Below are 23,212 nucleotides of genomic sequence, written 5' to 3'. Positions count from 1 at the left end.
TCTGCGTGTTAAGGCCCTAATGCACCTTTGTAAAAGGAGCCCCATGTGTTAAATGTTAACTATGTTTTATTGTAATCTGCTTAAGCCTTAAATGGAAAAGAAATTTTAAAAGTAAATCCTTTCAGCCCCAGAAATAGGTTTAAAAAAAATCTGGATCTAATGCATTTCACCTTAAAAGATCTGAGAATTCAGTTTTTACCGAAGCAGAACATAGCTGCTGTTCCAGCAACTTCGGGGAGCTGCAGCTTTTACCTGTCTTTACAGAGACACATCTACATCTAATGGATTCCATGTTAAAAGAGTTGCTTAAAGGTGGGTAAAACCTGTATCTTCTGGAGCAGTGGTTCTCAACCCTATCCTAGGGGACCCCCAGCCAGTTGGGTTTTCAGGGTATCCCTAATGAATATGCATGAGAGAGAGCTGCATATAATGGAGGAGACAGGCATGCAAATATGTCTTATGCATATTCATTAGGGATATTGTGAAAACCCAACTGGCTGGGGGTCCCCTAGGATAGGGTTGAGAACCACTGTTCTGGAGGCTTTGTAAGCTGCGTTGCTGCTCTGCTAAAGTGGTTGATCTGGATTTCTCTGAAGTTACTAAATTGAGTAAACCTGGATCCTGATCATTTAAGACAGCAAGTATTAGTATGGTTGAAGGAAATTAAAGCCAGATTTTATTTTTCTGGTTTCTCTCCTCTTTGAACATCCACCAAGTTTCTCTCTATCTAATCTAAACCTTAGGTTTGTATACCGCATCATCTCTACATTCGTAAAGCTCGACACGGTTAACAAGAGTTAGGGTAGAAAGGAATTCCAGTGGAGGGAAGAGGCAAAATGAAGAGAAAAATTTAGAGGACTAGAATAACCAGAGAAGGAGGAAGAGTTACATTTTTGAGAATAACCAGGTTTTCAGATGTTTACGGAAGAGTTGGAGGGAGCTCAGATTCCTAAGAGGGGAGGTAAGGTTGTTCCAGAGCTCAGTGATTCTGAAAGGGAGGGAAGAACCTAGTTTTCCTACAAACGCCTTTTAGAGAGGGAAAGGAAAGTTTCAGTTTTTGGGTGGATCTGGTGGAATTGGGGTTAGAGGAATTCCAAGAAAGAGGAATGAAGGGAGGGAGGATGCCGTGTAGGATCTTGAAAGTGAGGCAGGCACATTTGAAGTGGACTCTGGAGATTATCGGAAGCCAGTGGAGCTTGGACAAAAGCGGTGAGACGTGGTCAAATTTGCTTTTTGCGAAGATAAGCTTAGCAGCGGTATTCTGAATCCGCTGGAGTCTTTTAAGGTTTTTCTTTGTTAGGCTTAGGTAGATAGAGTTGCAGTAGTCCAGTCTGGAAAGGATGGTAGATTGGACAAGGATGGCAAAGTGTTTTTGATGGAAACAGGTTCTCACTTTCCTCAGCATGTGAAGGCTGAAAAAACATTTTTTTACTAGGGAGTTGAGGTGATCGTTGAAGGAAAGTGTAGAGTCAATGATGACTCCCAGAACTTTACTTGAATATTCAAGATGCAAAGTGGGGCCAGAGGACAGTGGGATGGAGGTGGGTAGTTGGTCCAATTTTGGGCCGAGCCAGAGAAGTTTTGTTTTAGATTCGTTCAGTTTCATCTGCACAGTGTGGGCCCAGGATTGAAGGTTCGATATACATGAGAATATGTTCGCTGAGAGGTTGGTGAGGTTCCGGTCGGTCTCGAGGAGGACAAAGATGTCATCTGCGTAAATGTAGAGTGTTTCAAGGGGGGAGAGATGGAGGAGTTTAAGGGAGGACATATAAATGTTGAAAAGGATAGGAGAGAGAGGTGAGCCTTGTGGGACTCCACAGATCGGGTTCCAGGGGGAGGAAGAAGTGCCCTTCATGTTGACTATGTAGGAGCGGGAGCATAAGAACTTCGAGAACCAGTCTATGATTGTGCTTCCCTCCCCTTCGGCTTATACCAGTCTCAAATCATTTTCTGCCCTTCTCGTTTTAGCCTACACTCCAGCAAGCTTTTCGTTTGTCCTTCACTTTCCAGCTTCTTTTCTCATATTCTGCTTTCATTCTTTCAGGGCCTGATGCACAAAAATCGTTGTTAAAATCCTGCGGATCCAATTAATTATCCGATTAATTGATCGATATTCAAACAATTTTATATACAAATGAGTTTCCTGGAGTTCCACCGTAATGCCATCCAATCAGTCATCTGAGAAAGCGACTGACACATGCGTAGAGCCAGCAGGGGAAGCCCTGGACAGCTGTGCGGCATAGGAAGCCCTGAAGCAGCCTCCTGACACTCAGCTTTTTGGGGCAGGAAGAGTAGTTTGTTTTTAATGGGCACAGATGTGCATGTGTAACACACATATCCCATTAAAAAAAAAAAAAATCAGACTGGGCTCCCCCCACACTGACGGCCTACAACCCCAAACTTAAAAATATATATATATTGGCAGGAGGGAAGCCCACTCTTTCCTACCTCAGCCACCCGGACCCCCACACACCTGACCCACCACCTTTAAAGGGTGGCAGGAGGGATACCCACTCCCTCCAACTGCTAGGGCCCCCTCAAACCCCTGACATCTCCACCTTTAAATTAAAAAGCAGCAGGAGGGATGCCCACTCCCTCCTGCTTCTGTGCCCCCTGCAAATCCCTGACACCCCATCAGATGTGTCAGGGGTTTGCGATGTGTCAGAAGTTCACGGGAGCTCCGGCAGCAGGAAGGAGTGGGCATCCTTCCTGCCGCTCTGTAATTTAAAGGTGGGCTTGGACCACAGGCAAGATTTTTATGAGCCCTTTATATGGTTGGTGAAAGGAAAACCCGACACTGGATTAAGTTCAAACAAACTTCACCGGGTTTATTATAGAGAAAAAGAAAATCCAAAACAAAAATGGCTTTTCACCGTCACTTATCACACAGTTCCCTTTACACAATACCAATACACAATACTTCTCAGTCTCTCAAAATTCTAGATTGCCCCTCTTAGGGCTGCTGGCTACTCCAAGCCACAGTCCTGGCCAGCACAACTCAGGCACTTCAGGTGCCCGCACTGCTCCAAACAATAGCATAAAAAGAGAGAAAAAAACCCCTTCTTCTCTCTGCTTTTATTATTAGCACTTTTGTCCCTCCTAGGACTTTCACAATCCTGCTCTGCAGGCTGTGTGGAAGCAAGCCTCACTTTGCTCTCAGCTGTTCAGACCGTCCCAAATACCCCAAAGTCCTTTAGCTTTTGTTACCTAGGGACCTTGCTAATAAAGCTACAAGCATGGTTCAAACTACCAGGCACTGCTGCCTTTCTACTTCTGTAAAAGATATATATATATATATATCTAATATAATAAAACGGTAAGCCACGTATGCGCACGTCCTATGAATGCGCCGGTTTTCCGTGAGCTGTAGCGACCCATAGGAAGTGCGCATGCGCGGCTTATGGTCTGGCCTGCTCCCTGCTGTATTGCATTTTTTTGTTGAAAGACGCAGCGGTGGCTACTCTCACGATCCCCGCCTGCGTTGGACTTCCGACGCAGGTGGGGATCATGAGAGGAGCCACCGCCGCGTGTTTCAACTAAAAAAAAAAATACGGCAAGGCGAGCAGGCCAGACCAGACCGGCAAAAGTGAGAGGTGGAAGCCTAATAGCCCCGGCGGCTGTCGGCGGCTGCAGGCCGTGTCGGCTGTCAGCAGCTGCAGGCCGCCGCGGCTAAGCACGGAGCCACCATGGACCCCAGCGCTGGACATCCTGCTCTCCTGTCGGCTCCTCTCAGGAGCCGCACCAGCGTCAGAGAAGGCTTCCGACGCTGGTGGGGATCGAGAGGAGCCGAGGTGACACCTCAAGGGGCGGGAAGGGAAGCGCCGAAAAAAAACTCCAGCCGGCTGTAACCGTGTCGCCAAATAACAGCCTCCCTGTGAAAAAGAATACTCGCGCTGCAGTAGCTGCTGGCTTTCTCTTCAGCTCGGCTCCCCACTTACAAAAGGAGCCTACAGCGAGCCCTGCCCCAGCTGCCTCCGAAAGTAAGGGACACTTGGCATATTCTTTCCCTTGCACCGACATTGAAGAAAATGTATTCGCAGCCCTAGCAACCGACGTAAGCAAAACTAACTGCCGATTTAGAAGGTTGTTTTTTTACAGCAGTTTGCTGGGCAGGAAAAAATACTTGCGGTTTGTTTTAGGTGAAGGGTGTGTGCTGGGGAAGCTGTGAACTATAGTGCATTGATTAGATAAAGGCCAGGGGTTGGTGTGCTGGGGAAGGGGCCCAGGGAGCAATCTTGCTTTCCATTGTGGGGGAAGAGGTGTGATTTGTTGGGGACAAGAAACGATCTTCCTTTCCTTTGGGGGGAGGAGTGTGATTTCTTGGCTACAAGAAATTAACTTGCTTTGCTTTAGGGGTAGGGGTGTGATTGGTTGGGGACAGGTAGTATCTTGGACAAGGGAAGCAGGGAAGGGAAAAGTACTACTCGACAGGGGGGAGTTAAAAGTAAGGGACAAAGGCTACTGCTGGACGGGGGGGGGGGCAGAAAAAGGAAGAGAGGCCTCCTGCTGGACAGGGGGAGCAGGAAAGAGGTGCTGCTGGACAGGGTGGAGTTAAAACAAAGGGAGAAGGGCTGCTGCTGGTTAAGGGGACCAGTGAAGGGGTGGTGGTGGACACAGGGGAAGTAAAAGGAAGGGTGAATGGACAGGGGGAGCAGGCAAGGGGTGGTGGTGGACAGCCGAGAAAAAAGAAAGACAGAAAGAAAGAAATACAGAAACAGGCTAAGGAGAGAGAGAAATAAATAAATACAGACACACACACACACACACACATATTCTAGCACCCGTTAATGTAACGGGCTTAAAGACTAGTATATATATATTCAAGTGCAATTTCTTTTTCGAGTTTGAGCAAACTTGCTAGTAATTAACAATTGGGTCTTCATAAAACCAGCTGGGTCTACAAACTCAAGCTGGCTGGACTCCTCATTAGTCCCGTTGGTTTTATTGTGTATGTTAAGCAAGCTAAGTACAGTTACTAATTTTATGTGTATCTAGCTGGTCAAATTAAATTCAATAAGTACAAAATGAATAAGTACTAAAATGAATAAATGAATTGAAGGAATATTTATTAACTATTTATAAACATACACCATAAAACCAACAGGACTAATGAGGAGTCCAGCCAGCTTGAGTCTGTAGACCAAGCTGGTTTTCTGAAGACCCAATGGTTAATTACTAGTAAGTTTGCTCAAACCCAAAAAAGAAATTGCTGATAAATTTTAAATCATATCTCCATGCATTCCTCTGGCACACTTAAATCTGGTTCAGCCTCATTGCACCTCCCCCACCCTGTATCACTGGGGCTATAGTCACAGTCTTCTATTTCCATAAATTCCCCTGCTTCACTCTCCACCTCCCATCCCCCTCTCTGGGTGTTTGGGATAGTTTCCTGGCAGGTTTCTCCTCCATTTGTGAACTTTTTTCCCCAAGGCTCAACTGGGACCTCATTGTACCTAGCTGGCTGCTGGATTCCTCTCCCTCCTTGCTGGTCTGGGGAAACCCCACGTTCTTGATGGCTTGAAAAAGTTGTTGGGCTCCTCTCAGTGTGCTGTGCTCTGCTCCTCTTGTTAGTCAGCTGGGGTTAACTTATTCACCTGCCTTCCTCCTGCTTGAGGCTTATGTGACTGCAGAGACTGGTGACAAACTCCACCCCCTTCTTTGTTGACTCTGTGTTTCTCCTTAGAGAAGGGAAAGGAATAATAGAGGCTAGATTGTGTTTTAGGTGCCCTCCCTGCCTGAATCCATAGTTGCTGAATTGCCTGTTTTTTCTCTTCTCTCTGGCTTGGTGTAAAGGCTTTATTTTAGGGAGAGCGGGCTTTCCAGCACGGTTTTTAGACACACTAGCTAGATCCCAAGTAGTAAAATAGATTTAATGCTGCTTATCCTAGGAATAAGCAGTGGATTTCTCCAACCCATCTCAATAATGGCGTTTGGACTGGTCGAGTAGTCAAGAAAGCAAAGATGCAAATGGAAGAAAAAATAGCTGACATGGTAAAACGGAAAGACAAGACTTTTTTTTTTAGATATATCGGTGCAAAAGTGGCATTGTGAGACTCAAAGGTGAAGGGGAGGAATATGTAGAAGCTGATAAAAAAGGCCAAATTGCTTAACAAATATTTGTTCTATGTTCATGGCTGAAGCGCTGGGAATTGGACCGCAGAAGACAAATGCGAAGAGGGATGGAGGAGCGGTAGACCCTGATCGATTTTCAGAGGGTTGTGCTCATGAGGAGCTAGCTAAATTAATGGTAGGCAAAGCGATAGGGCTGGATGGTACATCCAAGAGTGCTGAAGGAACTTAGGGAAGTTCTGGTGGCTCTGCTGACTGACCTTTCAGTGCTTCTCTAGAGTTGGGAGTGGTACCAGAGGACTGGAGAAGGGCTGATGTGGTCCCTCTCCACAAAAGTGAAAGTAAGGAAGTAGTAGGGAATTACTGCCCGGTAAGTCTGACTTCTGTGGTAAGCAAATTAATGGAAACACTTTAAAAACAAAGAATGATCAAGTGTCTGGAACCTTATGGATTATAGGACCCAGAGGTAACATGGATTCACTAGAGGTAGGTCTTGTCAGACAAATCTGATCAATTTCTTTGACTGGGTGACCAGATAGAGGATAGATACAATAAAGAACACCTAGATGTGGTGTATTTAGATTTTAGCAAAGCCTTTGACAGTGTTCCACACAGACGTCTAATAAATAAACTGAGTGCCTTTGGGATAAGTCCCAAAGTGACAGGCCTGGTCAAGAACTGGTTCAGTGGAGGGTGACAGAGGGTAGTGATCAATGGAGATCACTCTGAGGAAAGGGATGTTACCACTGTTGTGCCTCAAGGTTCTGTTCTTGGGCCTGTTCTTTTTAACATTTTTTAAGTGATATTGTTGAAGGGATGTTGGGTAAGATTTGCCTCTTTGCGGATGATACCAAAATCTGCAATAGAGAAGACACCCCAGATGGTGTGAATAACATGAAGAAAGACTTAGCAAAGCTTGAAGAACGGTCTGAAATTTAGCAGCTAAAATTTAATGCTAAGAAATGCAAAGTTATGCATTTGGTCTGCAAAAACTTGAGGGAACAATACAGTTTAGGGGATGAAAAACTTATGTGCACGACAGAAGAGCAGGACTTGGGTGTGATTGTATTCAATAGCGTACCAAGGGGGGGGGGAAATCCACCCCAGGTGCAGCCTTAGGGGGGGTGCACAGCCAACCCGGTCCCTATCGCTCTCCCACCCTCCCAGTGAGAGCAGCAAACCTCCCTCTAGTAGCGTCTGCTTCGCGGCTTTCTCCTCCCTCTGCCGCGTCACTGATGACATCATCAGTGACGCTTCGCCGGCAGGAGAAAGCCGCGAAGCAGCCGACGCTTCTGAAAGGAGCAAGGAGGTTTGCTGCTCTCGCTGGGAGGGTCGGAAAGGTTCACTGGGGGGGGGGGAGAGATAGGAGGGTCAGCGGGGGTTCAGTTGGGAGAAGCGGTTTGCCTCGGTCTGCCTCGGTGCTCCATTATCTTCTTCGGGCAGCAGCAGCTTTTACAATTCGCTGCTGTTGCCGGCTTCAGGCCTTCCTCTCTGCCGGGTCCTGCCTACTTCCTGTTTTCATGAATGCGGGACCCGACAGAGAGGAAGGCCTGAAGCGGGCAACAGCAGTGAATTGTGAATGCTGCTGCTGCCCAATGAAGTTCAGGACATCAGGCCATGGGTGACAGAAGGAGGAAAGGGAGCAGAGGGGGAGAGAATTGGGGAGAGTGTGGCTGTACCCAACTAGAGGGAATGAAAGGAGATGCCAGGGCTTTGAGGGAAGAAGAGACGCAAGGGCATGGAGGGAAGGAGGAAGGTATGCCAGATCAAGGGAAAAGGAAGGGGGAAAGGAAGGAGGAGATGTCAGAGCATGGAGGGGGAGGGAGAGATGGAAGAAAAGGAAAGGAGAGAGATGCCGGGAATCAGGGAAGGGATGATGCCAGATCGTGAGGTGGGAAGGAAAGAAGAGAGAGTTGCCAGAGCATAGGGGAGGGGGTGGTGACAGAGAAAAACGGAGAGATGACAGAATTGAAATAAATCATGTACAAAGGAGAGAAGGGGCACGGGATAGATAGTTTGTGGAAGGAGCATAGAAAGAGGGAAGATGCCATATGGAAGAGAGAGAGAGGGTGCACTGGATAGAAAGAGCACAGAGGGCAGTGAATGGAAGGGGCGAGATAGAGGGTGAACAGTAGATGGAAGGGGTAGAGAGAGGGAAACAGACACTGAATGAAAGTGTGGGGGAGAGGACGGACAGCTGCTGAATGGAAGTGTGAGGGAAAGGGGGAGCAGATGCTGGAAGGAAGTGGGGAGGAGAAAGAAAATAAGGGCACATGCCGGATTGAGGGAAGAGGATAGAGTTAGTTACTGGAAGGGGTGAGGGAAAGAGGTGGCAAGCTATAGGCAGACACAGTGAAAGAGGGAAATTGAGGACTGAATAGTAAAAAAGAATTTAGACAGAGGCAGAAAATAAATTAAGAAGGAAGACCAGGGAAGAACAGGAGGAAGGGAGCGGAGAGAGAGATGCCAGAGCAGGGGGGTAGGAGAGGAGACAGATACCAGACCAATGGGGGTGAAAGGAGAAATGGAAGGGGGGAGGCATACTGTTTCTGCAAGGGGCATAGGAGAGAAGATGCCATATAGGGGCAGAGAGATGGCAGACAGTGGATGGAAGGAAGAGAGTAACAAGAAGATGAGGAAAGCAGAAACCAGAGAAGACAAAGGTAGAACAAAAATTTTCTATTTATTTATTGCTTTAGGAGACATGTCACTGTTTCTGTGGTATTGCATTGTATGCAGAGTCCAGCTTCTTGCTGGTTCAATTTAACCTTTGTCTATGTATTTCTATTTTTCCCCCCTTTTACAAAACTGTGGAGCATTTTTTAGCACCAGCCGTGGTGGTAGCAGCTCTGATGCTCAGAATTCTATTAACATCAGAGCTGTTACCACCGTGGCTAAAATCCACACTACAGTTTTGTAAAAGGGGGAGGGGTAAGTTTGTGATGACATTCCATACTAAGCAAAGGTGTTTTCTGTGTTCTGTGTGTTCGAAAGACATGGTTTTTTGTTAGGATTGATTACAGGATTGATCTGTACTAGTCTGGCTTGTTTAGTTTTACAATGGGTGTATTGATGTTGTACTTCTCACTGCAGTATGTAAGATGCTGCCTTTTCCTAGGTACTCATGTGTGACGTGTGGCTTGTTACTAAAAATCATGTTTTTCATACAGATGGGGAGGGGGGTGCCAAAAAATGATGGGCCCCGGGTGTCACACAAGCCAGGTACGCCACTGATTGTATTTGATGATCTTAAGGAGGCCAAACAGGCTGAAAAGGTGATGGTGAAAGCTAAGATGCCAGGGTGTATAGGGAGAGGTATAGCTAGTAGGAAAAAGGAGGTATTGATGGCCCTGTATAAGACTCTGGTGAGACCTCATTTAGATTGTGTGCAATTCTGAAGACCACACCTTCAAAAAGATATAAAAAGAATGGAGTCAGTACAGAAGAAGGTTACTAAAATGGTACGTGGTCTTCTCATAAGTCATAAAAACTTAAAGATCTCAATATGTACAATTTTGGAGGAAAGGCGGGAGAGGGGAGAAATGATAGAAATGTTTAAATATCTATGTGGCATAAATGCGCATGAGTCAAGTCTCTTTCATTTGAAAGGAAGCTCTGAAATGAGAGGGCATAAGATGAAGTTAAGAAGTGATAGATTCAGGAGGAAATGCTTTTTTACAGAAAGGGTGGTATATGTGTAGAAAAGTCTCCCAGAAGAGGTGGTGGAGACAGAGACTGTCTGAATTCAAGAAAGCATGGGATACGTACAAGGGATCTCTTAAGAGAGAGAGGAAGAGATAATGGTTACTGTGGATGGGCAGACTGGATGAGACATTTGGCCTCTTTCTGCCATCATGTTTTTATGTTTCTTTTAGGAAATTATCCAAACCTTTTTTAAACCCCTCTAAGCTAACTGATTTCACCACATTCTCCGGAAACAAATTCCAAAGTTTAATTACACGTTGTGTGAAGAAATATTTTCTCCGGTTTGTTTTAAATCTACTACTTAGCAGCTTCATTGCATGCCCCTAGTCCAAGTATTTTTGGAAAGAGTGAACAAGCGATTCACATCTACCTGTTCCACTCCACTCAGTATTTTATAGACCTCTATCATATCACCCCTGAGCCATCTCTTCTCCAAGGCTTCCCTCAAAGGTCTTTAAAGGGGAAGGATCAGGGTGTGGGGTCCAGGTGGCCTAGGCAGGAGGAAGTAGGCTTCCCTCCTGCCCTTTTTTAAGTTCAGGGGATGGGGGTGTTGTGGGGGCTCCCAGCATGAGTTTTTTTTTATTTTTAATGGGGCACAGATATTGTGTGTGACACACACATCTATGGTCATTAAAAAAGCTGCTGTTCAATGTTTTTTTTTATTGTTGTTTTTTAAAATACTAATGGCACCTCCAGACCTGTCAGAGATTTTGGAGCATTAAAAATGGCACTTCATTTTGTGCATCATGTGGGCATCGATCAGCGTGTTCATTTTAATACCGATGAGCTTGTGTGTAATGCATTTACATACGATTATCAGCGGCTGCTACAAACCACAGAAAAAAACACAATTTGCCATTTTGTGGATGGATAGATGCAAAACAGATTTAGTGATGATCATTAAATGCACTGTGAGTTTTATGTTTATGGGCCTCAGTCTTCTCTCTTCCCAGATTCTATTCTTTCTATTGATCTCCTACCAGCTTTTTCTCTAAACTTCTGTTCTGTCCCCAACATAGTTAACACCAGCTCTGAGCAAAGCTCCCTTTAACTAGGCCCAGAGTGGAGCATACCCTCCATTAGTATCCACAAGGCACATTAGCCCCGCTCTCCCAGCTGCTGCTTATGAGTACTGCCTGGTTCTAAAGGAGTCGGGGGAGAGGGCGTCTCTAACCTTCATATTAATATTTTGTTTTCTTGCACTACTTGTCCTCTGCGAGCCCAAGTTACAGACCGGCAACAAACTCAAATAGGAGTGTTTTCTCTCAGGAAATATAGCAACCATCCATTAGAAACCATCAAGTGCTAGGTGAAGAAATCTGAAATTGGGATTTGATCCGAGAACGGCAAAGGGGCAAAACAGACCCGATCCTACCCATTCATTGCTATCCCTCTAGTGGTGAAAGAAAGGGCCGCGAGCCTTAACTGGGGTGAACTTCAAGGGACAAAGCTCCTCTCCCCGTGCAGCCGCGGTGTGCGAAGGAAAGGGAAAAGACACTAACCCCAGGCGGTAGCGGAAAAAAACAGGCTGTTTTCTCCGGGCAGAAAGGAGCACACTGCTGATTGGCTGCGGATAATAGAAGAAGGCGGGGATGAGGAAGAGGCGCGCCCCAAGACGGCAAGAGGAGGGAGGGAGCTCTGCCTCCGGCTCTGTCGATTGGCTGTAGACGGGAAGGGGGCGGAGCTTGGAAGGCAACCGGGCAGGTCAACGCTTGAGCTGCTCTTCTCCGGTGTGTGTATGTGTATACGCTGCGGCGGTTGTTATTGCTTTTGCTTTCTCAGTGGCAGAGTGAATTAGTTGGGTGTAGAGGGAGCCGATTGTTGTACCTTCCCCCCCCCCTGTTAGTTTTTGGTTGTGTTGCTCCCTCCTGCACGGTCCGATGGCTCCTCTGATTGCGTGAGTAGAAGTGCGGTCCTGATGGCACGCCTGGCAGCGCCGGTTCGCGGCTTCTGCAATGCGGTGGGTGTGGTTTTGTAGGAAGCTGGAACTCGGGCTCTTTGCAGTGCCAGCGCTCGCTACCGGCTCTGCGAGATCGCTGCAAACGCTGCCGGCTCCCTGAGGGCTCTGGCGATCCTGCAGACGGCAGTGCAACGTGGGCAGGGGCCTCTTCTATACCAAACGGTAAGGGTGCAGGAAACAGATGGTATTCATCAGACTGAGAGCTGGGAGACTTGGGGGTTGGGGGGAGTTGTGGAAGACATTTTAGGCCAGACACTGTTTTTCCACTCTTTAAATTTCACCACTTTCTGGAACCAGACATCTGATGCCTGGTATCCAGTTTCACATAGCATTTTTTTTTTTTGCTGTGCTGAATTATCATTTTAAAAGACATTGCCTTCATATGTAAAGTAGCTTTAGGACAGTGTTACGAGACTGGATGAAGTTGACTTTCATATAGTCTCTTTGATGTGTAAAACCTATATTCAAACCGGTAAGAATTATATTTTAAATGTGTATGTACTTTATTCTTAAACACCTGGTAAGCTTTTGGAAATTACTTTCTTTACCTTTTTTATTTTATTTTAAATCTGAGCAGACCAATTTGCATGTTATAAACAAACTTACTTTATAAAGCATCTTGACGTACATTTTTCTACATTTCATTGAATGTAGGGTAAACGGGTTCTGTGTCTTTTCAAAGTCATGGTGTTTCTGGTCCGAAGTTGCATTTATGATTTATGCATAATATATTTTACAAATTTTTGCAAACTTTCATTTTTAATGGCATTAAAGATTCTTGGCTTTGAATTTTCTTCATTGTGCATTCACTGAAAGAACATTTTGCTCATCTGATCGCTTTTTCTGAATTTCAAATGCGGAAAACGTTGTAGGTGATAGATTTGCATTGGGCTAATGATAAGCTTTCCAAAGTTGTGACAAGCTTGCCAGAGTTCTCGAGGAAAAAGCATAAGTGTATTAAATTACCCTAATAAATGGGTATCTCTTACAGCTTATGTGTTGGCTTTTATTCCTATGTAAATGGACTAATGGCAGCCACCACTTCAGATCCAGGAAAGAAAAGCTCCCTTTTATCAGTGAGATAATTGAATGGACCAGCACAATCGAATCTTTTTTTTTGCTGTACAAATAGGAAAAAAAGTCACTAAGCTATTAACTCTATAGCACATCCTGTCTTGGTGGTCTTTCCTGAGTGGCATCTGCCACTTGGCATGTATAGTAGTTATTTGATGTTGAGGATGGAGAAGTTTAATGTGTGCTAGTTGCTGATGAGTAGTTCTCTGCATTAAATATATTGCACACTTCTTTCTTTTTTTGGGGGGGGGGGAGGGGAGGGGGCGGGGGAGGTGTTCTTTATTGTATCTAGATTTTGCTTAGGAAAGTGGTCAGCTCTGATTGCTAAGCAGCCCTTGCAATAATTGTAACATTTTTGTCCTTCACAGAGACCTAGCCTAGTTTTGTTTCCAGTGTTGCCTGTTAACTGTATATCTTGAAGCACTTAATTCTTTCTAATGCATCGTTGTTGCCTGTTTTTAGCTTTGGTTGGAGAAAGTACTGTATGAATTTTTCTTTTATTGTGGAAAAGAAGAACCCAGTAGCAAGTTTTATCATGTGCAGTGATTTCTTGTAAGTTTTGCCAGTCGCACATTGCAGCACTGAATTATTAGCTATAAGCAGCAGTATTGGGCTGTGCTAATTTTGTATTCAGGGATGTATTTGCAAATTCATAGGCTACAGTGTGTTGTGCTTTTTTTTTTAAGACATATTTTTTTGCTAATGAGTTTTTCATAAAAGCAGTTGATCACTACAAATGCATCAATAATGAACGGGGGAGAAGGTGGTCTGTAAACCTAATATTTATACTTTCCATTTGATATGATATACAGGAATAGCTTGAAAGAGAGGAGAGGGATGTATTGGACAAGGTGAAGTCATTGCTTTTAGTCCATAGAGTAATGGTACCAGGGGTGGGGCAGTGTAAAACATGTGTGGCTGAAGACTGCTGAGAGACTTGGCTTCACGTCATCTGAATTAATCAGGGCCTGGGCACTGCAGCACAGCCAGTCTTACAGAGCCAGGCCCATGTGACTCTATATGTGTCTGTTTCCTACAGAGGTAGTGCACCAGTAATTTTTACACTCATTTATTGGTATACAGCGTTCATCTAACCCTCATGGGTTGCTCATTATTAGACTCTCAATATGGCAATATTGTATCGTAGGGTAATTGATTGCCCCACAGTTTTACATCGGAAATAAGGTGTGGCTTTCTTTTCATCCATAAGAGTGTGGATTTTTATTTTTTTATTTGGTAGATTTGGATATTTTGCACAGACATTGGCCTATGATGATCCACTGGTAATCGGTGACCATGCAGGAAGGCCCTGTAAGAATTTGTTTTGAATTCTTTTGTTTATATTCCAGGATAAATAGCTAATTTTGAAGATTATAGTACTCTGGGGTGTCGGGCCCAGATGCACTAAAGAGGATTGGTAAGACCATGCGGGTCTGCTCCGATCTGATTTTTTTTTTTTTTGGCTGATTTTTGGCATGATTTTTTTTTGGCTGATTCATGCACTAAAAAGTTTGCATGTAAATGAATCACACGGAGGTTCATCGTAATCCCCGACTCTCCCATCCGATTCATTGCTGTGACAGCGACTCACACATGCGCAGAGCCAACAGGGGAAGCCTGAACAAGAGAGAGACAGGGGAAAGTCTCCTGCCACTCAGCTGTTTGATGCAGGAAACCTTTTTTTTCCTCTTTTTTTTAATGGTCACAGATGCTTTATGTATATCTGCCCATTAAAAAAGCCCCCTCCCTGCCGATGATGGCCCTCCTGAAGCCCTGATGAACATGACATTGGGAATCGCCCCTACCTGTGCTAGTGAAAATTGGTAGGAGGGATGCCCACACCCTCTTGTCATGCCGACCACCCCACTATGGCAGCGAAATGGCAGGATTCCTGTGCCAGGTGCCCCCTCAAACCATGCTCTCCCCCCCCCCCCAAAAAAAAAAAAGGCAGGAGGGATGCCCACTCACTCCTGCCATGGATGCTTCACTGACCCTCCCTGTACATTTTTTTCAAAGATGGAAGCAGGAGAGAAGCACAGTTCCTCCACCTTCAAGGCCCACCGATCCCAAATGGCAGGCCTTCCCAACCCAGTGCATCATGTGATGCATGGGGAGGGGCCCAAGGCCCTGATTGGCTCAGATATCTTAGGCCCATCCCCATGATGCACTGAGGAGGGAAGGCCCGCCATTTTGGAGTGGCGGGCTTTGAAGATGGAGGGACCGTGATTCCCTCCTTCTTTAATCTTTGGAAAAAGGTATGGGAGGGGTTCGGGGGAGGGTCCGGTGGCAGGAGGGAGTGGGCATCCCTCCTGCTTTTTTTTTGGGGGGGAGAAGGGGATAGGATGGTTTGGTGGAAGCAACAGACACGAGAGTGGGCCCTCTGTGGCAGGAGGGAGTGGGCATCCCTCCTGCCATTTTTTTTTTTTTGGAGGGGAAGGAGAGAGGATGGTTCGGGGGAAACAACAGACATGAGAGTGGGCTCTCTGTGACAGGAGGGAGTGGGCATCCCTCCTGCCATTTTTTTTTTTTTTGGGGGGGGAAGGAGCGAGGATGGTTCGGGGGAAGCAACAGACATGAAAGTGGGCCCTCTGTGGCAGGAGGGAGTGGGCATCCTTTCCCCCACATGAGAAGAAACGGCAGGTGGGGTTGCCATGGCAGGAGGGAATGGGCATTCCTCCTGCCATTTTAGCTGCTGCTGAGGAGGGGGAGGTGGGGGGGGGGCTTTTTTTATGGGGCAGATATTGTGTATGTGTAACATGCCCAGCATCTGTGCCCATAAAAAAAATAAGGGCTAAACTATGGTTAGACACGTAAGCGACTGGTCTTGACCAGCCCCTTTTTTAGTGATCACTTTTTTTTGTGCATCAGGAAGCCATGTTTGAGCATCAGTCGTTCTATTAGTTTACAAGGCATTTCAATATTGATGGTTGGCTCCAAGAATGCAGAAAACCACGTGGTGAGCCGTTTTCTGTGTTGGGTCAACCGATGCAATTGTCGCTAAAGCTGTCAAAACAGCTTTTAGCGACTATCGCTGGCTTTAGTGCATCGGTGACAGTGTCCTACATGGAAAAAGAAATCTAAACTAATGCCTTTGAATTAAATCACACATTGTGAGATGGGGGCTATGATGTTGTCTGAGGGAATGCATTACAATCTTCACCCAAAGAAAGCTGGCTGTTGTAACTGGCCTGTGACTTTGTACCATAGGGTGTTTAGAAACAATGTGTGCAAAGGCCAGCATCATAGGAGTAATGGCGTAAGATATGTGACAAGAAAACAAAACAACTTGTCTGCTCAGGGTTAACTTATCCTAGCAATTGTTGTTGTTTTTTTTTCTCTGCCAACAAGATACTATTGATTGAATATTTGTAAAACATTGTTTGTGGGTACCAGTGACTGGTGTCCTATACATCAGCATTTTGGGAGCTGTATCTTTTTTGGCATTCATCCCAACTCGTTACCCCTTGATTTCACTAGAAGTTTGAAAACTACCCCTACATGGTTGAAGAAAGCGTGCATTATGCACTTGCCGGCTTTTGTCTATGCCAGTGGTCTCAAACACGTGGCCCAGGGGCCACATGCGTCCCGCCAGGTACTATTTTGAGGCCCTCAGTATGTTTATCATAATCACAAAAGTAAAATAAAACTTTCTTGATCATATGTCTCTTTAGCCATAAATTACAATATTATTAAGACTTAGGGCTTCTTTTACTAAGCTGTGATAGCGTTTTTAGCGCACGCAGCATATTAGCGCGCGATATCCCCACGCTACGCGGCTAGAACTAACGCCAGCTTAATAGTGGCGTTAGCGTCTGTGCTAAAACTGCTATCGCAGCTTAGTAAAAGGAGCCCTTATCCAAAAGGAAAGATTTATAAACTATAAAGAGTTTTATCTCGTGCAACCTTGTCATTTCTTTAATAAGACTTTAACTATTTTTTTCTGAGGCCCTCCAAGTACCTACAAATCCAAAATGTGGCCCTGCAAAGGGTTAGAGTTTGAAACCACTGATCTATGCCAACCAAATCAACAGGTTTCCCCATTTCAGTTGTGAATGACTACAGATACCATAGTCCAGTAGAGGTTGCTCCTTGGTGAGCTGGAAGTCCAAAAAGATCAATATGTAAGTCATGTCATAGTCTTAACCAAGTAAAACCAACCTTGAACTTTTATTTTAATTAGTCACACCAACATTGTTTTATTGGAGGATAATGATGTGCGTACTTTCAAAATTTCTGGTTCACTGCCCACCTGGAAGAAGACTTGGTGTGTGCACTTGGGGTATTTGCTCCCTTAAAAAAGCCTTTTTAATAGTTGTGCTCGTACATTTACACATCCCTGGCAGAATTTGTCTAAGATGTGCACCATTTGTGGAAAATATGAGTGATCAGGCAAAACACATTTCTAATGTGTTTCAAATTAAACCACTACGCATCACAGAATAGCACAATCATTAAACAAGTAATGCGTGAAAATACACTGGTCCTGTTCAAACGTCTACATACTCTTAGTTCTTAATATTGTGTATTGCCTCCTTTTGCATCAGTAATGGCTTGTAGTCTTTTCTGATAGTTGTGAATGAGGCCCTTTATGTTCTCATGTGTTAAAGCTGCCTAATCTTCTTGGAAAAAGGCCTCCAGATCTTATAAATTCTGTGGTTGTCTAGCATAAGCTACATGTTTGAGTTCTTCCCAAAGTGGTTCAGTGATGTTGAGATCCAGGAGACTGATGGCCATTCTGGAACCTTTTTCTGCTGCAGCCACTGAAGAGTCAACTTGATCTTATGTTTGGATCATTATGTTGGAAAGTCCAAGTGCACCCCGCATGCTGCTTCCTGGCTGATAAATGCAAATTTTCTTCCAATATTTTCTGATAAGATGCTGTATTCATCCGGCTATCAATTTTGACTAAATTACCTGTACTGTTGTAGTTCCCCCCCCCCCTCCCAAACAGCAGAGATCCACCTCTATGACTGCTATTCAGTGATGTGTAATGGATTTAATTCATTCCTTTGTTGACTCCTTTCCAAACATAGCATTTATGTCAGTTGTGTCCGAAATCTTTCTTACTGTGGCTTGGTATTAACAGAACCCATAATTTTCAACTTCTTGATCAGAGTTTGAATAGTACTGATTGGCATTTTCAAATCTTTAGATAACTTTTAATATCCTGCTGGTTGATAAAGTTGAACAACTTTTGCTTTTCCCTTGCTTCAGTAACCAGCAAAGTCGGTGCAACCCTCATTGAAATGCACAAGGGTTTCTCAAGAGCTAAGAAACTCATTGTAATTGACGTCTGTGTATAAATAGTCAATCAAATAAAGCACAGGTGTGTGAATACTTATCCTTCATTGCCATCTCAACCTGTGTCTGTCAACTTGAGTGTATATTATCAGCCCAAACATTCAAGAGTCTGTAAACTTTTGACCAGGGCAATCTGTGTGAGTTCAGTTATCATTATGATTACTAAAGAACAAACAGTTCTGTGATGATAAATAGCTTAACCTGTCCAATATTTCTAAATTAAAGAATAGTGTTTTGCAGGATCACTCATATTTTCCAAAAATGGTACACATCTTACAAATTCTGCCTGGGGTATGTAAACATATGAGCGCAGCCATATACACGGATTGATGCAGTCTGTGAAGATAGGTGGTGCCATGCTGTTTTTACTCTCCTGACTTCCTTTGCAAAGGTATATTGGTCAAAATAGAGGCAGCCTGGTCTTGGATTGCTGGAAATTCACATGTTGCTGTCAATCAAAATTTGTCCAACAGCATTCCTCTAAGCTTTATTTTCCAAGGGTGGGTCTGTCCTCAGCTTGATAAATCACTCTGCACAGCCAGCTGTTTTCTGGCTATTCTGAAAGATTATGCGCATGGTAAACATGAGTATACTGGATCTCCTCTGTTAGCAGATCTCATGCATATTCACGGGAGGTATCCTGACAACCTGACTGGCCACAGGGTCCTAGAATACATCTGGAAGGCTCATTCTTTCCATCGCAGAGAAAATGAAAGGATCCTGGACCACTGACTTTTTTTTGTAGGCTTGGTTGATGCTTTGCTCATACAGCTTCATTCAGCTTCATACAGTTTCATTCACAGATGTGGAAAACAGTTTGGCTATCATGCAACTGGTGGAGGCATTGCTAACCACTCTCCATTCTATGCGCTCTGCAACTCTTTTATACTACCTGTCTTTTCTATTTAGCTGGACTTTTTTGGTTTTCTTTTACTGAACTGCTGCTGGTGCTCATTTACTGCTCTGTTTGTGTACTTGTTACAGGAAGCCCATAACTGCCATATCTGCTATTCTGTCTCTATCTAGTAAGTGGGTCACTTTGTGGAGAGTACCTAGGGGACTTTTTTGCAGTTGCGTTTTTTTTCTTGGTTTGGACTGTTTTCTTTGCATTGGTACATTAGTTTGACTGAAGTCAAACATTATAGCCTCTTATAAAATCTAGATTGATAGGAAGATGTAGACAGTGGAAGTAAAACAAGGATTTTTCCTTTTTTGAGGAGGAGGGGCTGAGGCTGGGGGGGGGATAAACATATGATGTTTTTATACCATACATCTCTTTAAGCAGACCTAGGAATGGTTTAAGAAATGTATAATAATAATAGCTTTATTTATATTCCGTCATACCTTTTCAGTTCAAGACGATATACATAACAGTAAAATAGAAATACAGCGTGAATACCGCAGGTATAGGTAGAGATGAGCAGAACATGGAGATTATAGCATTGAAGTAACCTGAGTGTGTGGAGTTAGGCGGGGGAGAGGTGGGAAGGATGGAGGGTTCCGAGGGATCAGATAACCTTGTCAAATAAGTGTGATTTTAGGGATTTTCTGAAGGATTGGTATTATGGGGAATTCAGGAGAAGGGCACTGAGGGTGTTCCAGATACCTGCCTGGAAGGATAGTGTCCTGTCGAGGAATTTTTTGAATCGACATCCCTTGGAGGAGGATTATGAGAATAGAAGAGGGTTGTCTTGTAGGACAAAGTGGTTCAAGAGGTAGGTGGGTGAGGTGCCGAATAATGTCTTGTAGCAGAGGCAGCCAAATTTGAAGATAATTCTGGCTTCGACTGGTAGCCAGTGCAGTTTTTTTAGATATGGGAAAATCAGCCTTATCACCATGTTTCGGATCGCCCTTAGTCTTGTTATGGTTTTTTTGGGGGGACCCTAGGTAGATAATATTGCAAGTAGTCCAGAGAACCTAGAATTAGAGATTGAACCAGCAGTCTGAACGCTGCGAAGTCAAAGTAGGGTTTTAGAGTGTATAGTTTCCATAGTAGGCAGAAGCATTTGTTGATTAAGATGTTGGTCCTAGGATTTTTATGGTAGGCTTGATTGGGAAGTTGTTGCCGTTCAGAATGATTGAAGAGTTGATGGGTTTGTTTGATGGGGATGCCTTGAAGAATTTGGTCTTGTCTGGGTTAAGTTGAAGTTTTTTGTCCATAGTGAGACCTGAGTGATGACTGAGGAGATGAAGATTTTGCTTTCGGACGATAGGATGGAGATGGGAATGACGATTGTGATGTCATCTGCATATATGTAGGATTTGATGTTCAGCATTGATAGGCTTTGACCTAGAGAAGACATGTATATGTTGAAGAGGGTGGGGGAGAGGGGGGAACACTCCTGTAAATTTTTTTTGCATTAAAATGAGTTCATTAACAATTTTGTCCAATGCTTAAAGCAATGGCACACGGAAACTCCTTTACTTAATGAACAAAACCTACCAACAGCTCTGGCAGAGTGTCATTTACAGCCACGCTTACCTCCTAACTTCTCCTCTGAAAAGTTTTTTTGCTCTCTTTCCTTTACTGGACACGTGTACAAGAGCTGCGCCCACTTCACAGGTCTTGTGGGCATGCGCCAGGAAGTTCCAAGCCCTTTATTGACCATTGTTCAATACTAACAGCGCACATATAATTTGCATGCCATTAGTACTATTGGTTGCTTAAAAAAATTTGGTGCTGTATGTGTCTTCTAGGCTGAATGCAGCATTTTGCACTGCGACTCTGTGATTCTCTCTCCAGTCATGCTGATGCAGAAATTGTAGTGGGACAGGACTTGTAACTTCAAGTGTTTAGTAACATGTCATGCTTGCAGAACTGGCAAAATAATCCTTGTAGACAAGGTATTGGTTTCCAGTGTAAGGAGCTAGCACTGCCGAGGATGAAATACGAGATGTTTCTCATTTCTGCATATGAAGGGGTTTTGACATTTGTGCTGGTGTAAATACCCATGGTACATGAATGATGGGGATATTTTTAAGTGGTTTTGAAAATGCATTCTGCCATCCTCCTTTCTTTGCTTTCTTTTTTATGTGACATGACTTTTGCATTCTTAGACTAGATATGAGGGAGCTCTTTTTGAAGTATCTTATTTTTGCATAAAATGCCACCTTGGGGTCTTTGGAAATCTATTGCACAATTATTCTGAAAGTTACTATGCCAAAAGTAGGAGAACACTGAGGAGTATGTGGTGTTTTCAGCAGTGGAGAAAAAGCCTCAAAAACACAAGCAGCCCATTTCACTAACATTGTGACAAGCTGCCCTAATACTATTATATCTAACAAAAACAGGGATAATATATTCTATATTGAAAGTCAGTAAAGTCGTTTTGTGAAATTAAAGAAAACTGACTAAAGTAAACAAAAATCTCAAGAGAGTGATCCTATATTTGAATGCGCTCAGAAAAGTGAAACTCTGAAGAGGGGGAGGTAACCCCCCTCTTGGAGCAAAGAGTTTACCATCCAGTCATAGCGTACTTGATATTAAATAGGTCACTCTCTGAGGTAAAACAAGCACTTTTATGTCTTCTTGAATATTATTAAAAATCCGATTATGTTCTTTGTGTGATCCTTTATTGAGCGATTAACGTTCACGGACATCTAAATTGTGTGTCAGCCTTCAATTGTTGAGTGAGAGCTATATAAACTTACAGCTGGGTCTCCTGAAGCAGATATCGAAACGGGACCGCGTTGGGACCCTATAGAATTACTTCTCAAAAGATAAGTGAGGTTTTACCAATGTTCCAGTGATTTTTAAATGTATATATATATATATATATAAAATAGAAAAACAAAGAACATAATCGGATTTTTAATAATATTCAAGAAGACATAAAGTGCTTGTTATACCTCAGAGAGTGACCTATTTAATATCAAGTACGCTATGACTGGATGGTAAACTCTTGCTCCCCCTCTTCAGAATTTCACTTTTCTGAGCGCATTCAAATATAAGATTACTCTCTTGAGATTTTTGTTTACTTTAGTCAGTTTTCTTTAATTTAATACTATCATAGGCATAAAAAAAACTCCACTCATAAAATACCTTTCATATCTCATTGTTGTGTCTTTGGAAATCTGCCAGCAGTAGTATCCTGGTACATAAAGGGCCCTTGATGTTGCTTATAAATGGGTCTACTCGCCTATTTTACCAAATGTGTACTTTGGTGGAAGTCCTTAGATGAGGATCCTTTAAGATGTTTGGGTGTGTGGCAGTATTGACTACCTTGATGTTGTACTCAAAACCACCGGCTCTGGTTTGTGGTACATTAGACCAGTTCTCTGCACCCTCCCTCATTATCCTTCACTTGAGATACCACAGTGAATATACATCTACCTAAAAAATGTATATTTGTGCTTTTTGGATTGTCCTGTCAGAAATATTTGTGAGCCATGAGGAAGGGGGCTGGCAATCCTTTATTCACCTGCTTTTTTAGCATATAACATGCAAGTTCAGTGATAAATGTCACAAGGGAGCCTTCAAGGGTTTACATCTGGCTGATTTCAAAAAAGGGTGAATTGCAGAAGAACCCACCCCCCCCACCAAAAAAAAAAAAAAAATCAAACATACACAGCAGTCAAACATAGCCAGTAAATACTTCATTCCCCCATATTTAAGTGAAAAGTACTGTAAGAATTCAATAAACCAGAAGCTAATAATGCATACATTGCATATGCAAATATTTAGCATACAAGTATATAAACATGTAGGTGCACATTTAGATGGGTGTATGCCAGTGTGCTGTGTAACTGCTATTCTGTAAATATGTAGTTTGGAAATGGGACTGGTGCCAGGCAGGCTTCTATGGTTTTCTCAGGGTTTCCGCAGCTGGCATTGTGCTTGTTGCAGGTTTCCGGGTCTCGCTATGTCTAGTAAGGAGAAACCAGCGTTTCAGCCACCATACTGTGGCTTTCTTCAGGGTATACTGTGAGGTCTGCACTTTCTTTGTAAATAGTGGGTTCACTGACCTGATTGGGAGCAAGGCAGTCCTCCAGTTTTGAATTTTGGCGGGAAAGTCAGTTGGTCAGAAATTTGAATTTTGTTGTGAAAGTCGGTTGGTCTCTCTTTCCATAGAATGGAAAAGTCTCTGGTGGGTTTAAAGATCT

The 23,212-nt window shown here is 43.8% G+C and overlaps 1 protein-coding gene across 13 annotated transcripts in view; it reads left to right on the top strand.

Annotated features, from left to right (window-relative positions):
- Window positions 1-11,516: 11,516 nt before the first annotated feature.
- Window positions 11,517-23,212, top strand: part of EPB41L3 (erythrocyte membrane protein band 4.1 like 3) — a 356,951-nt gene continuing 345,255 nt past the window's right edge. For 12 of the 13 annotated variants that reach the window (XM_033933990.1, XM_033933985.1, XM_033933988.1 and 9 more), the window contains exon 1: window positions 11,517-11,896. The gene's annotated coding sequence lies outside the window, so the exon portion shown is untranslated. Of the gene's footprint in view, window positions 11,897-12,098; window positions 12,207-23,212 lie in introns of those variants that run through there. The other variant, XM_033933981.1, reaches the window with a different exon arrangement.

Source organism: Geotrypetes seraphini, chromosome 2 (assembly GCF_902459505.1).
Source record: "Geotrypetes seraphini chromosome 2, aGeoSer1.1, whole genome shotgun sequence".
Taxonomy (NCBI): domain Eukaryota; kingdom Metazoa; phylum Chordata; class Amphibia; order Gymnophiona; family Dermophiidae; genus Geotrypetes; species Geotrypetes seraphini.
The sequence above is the reverse complement of the archived record's forward strand: the minus strand, read 5'-3'. Positions and strand labels throughout refer to the sequence as shown.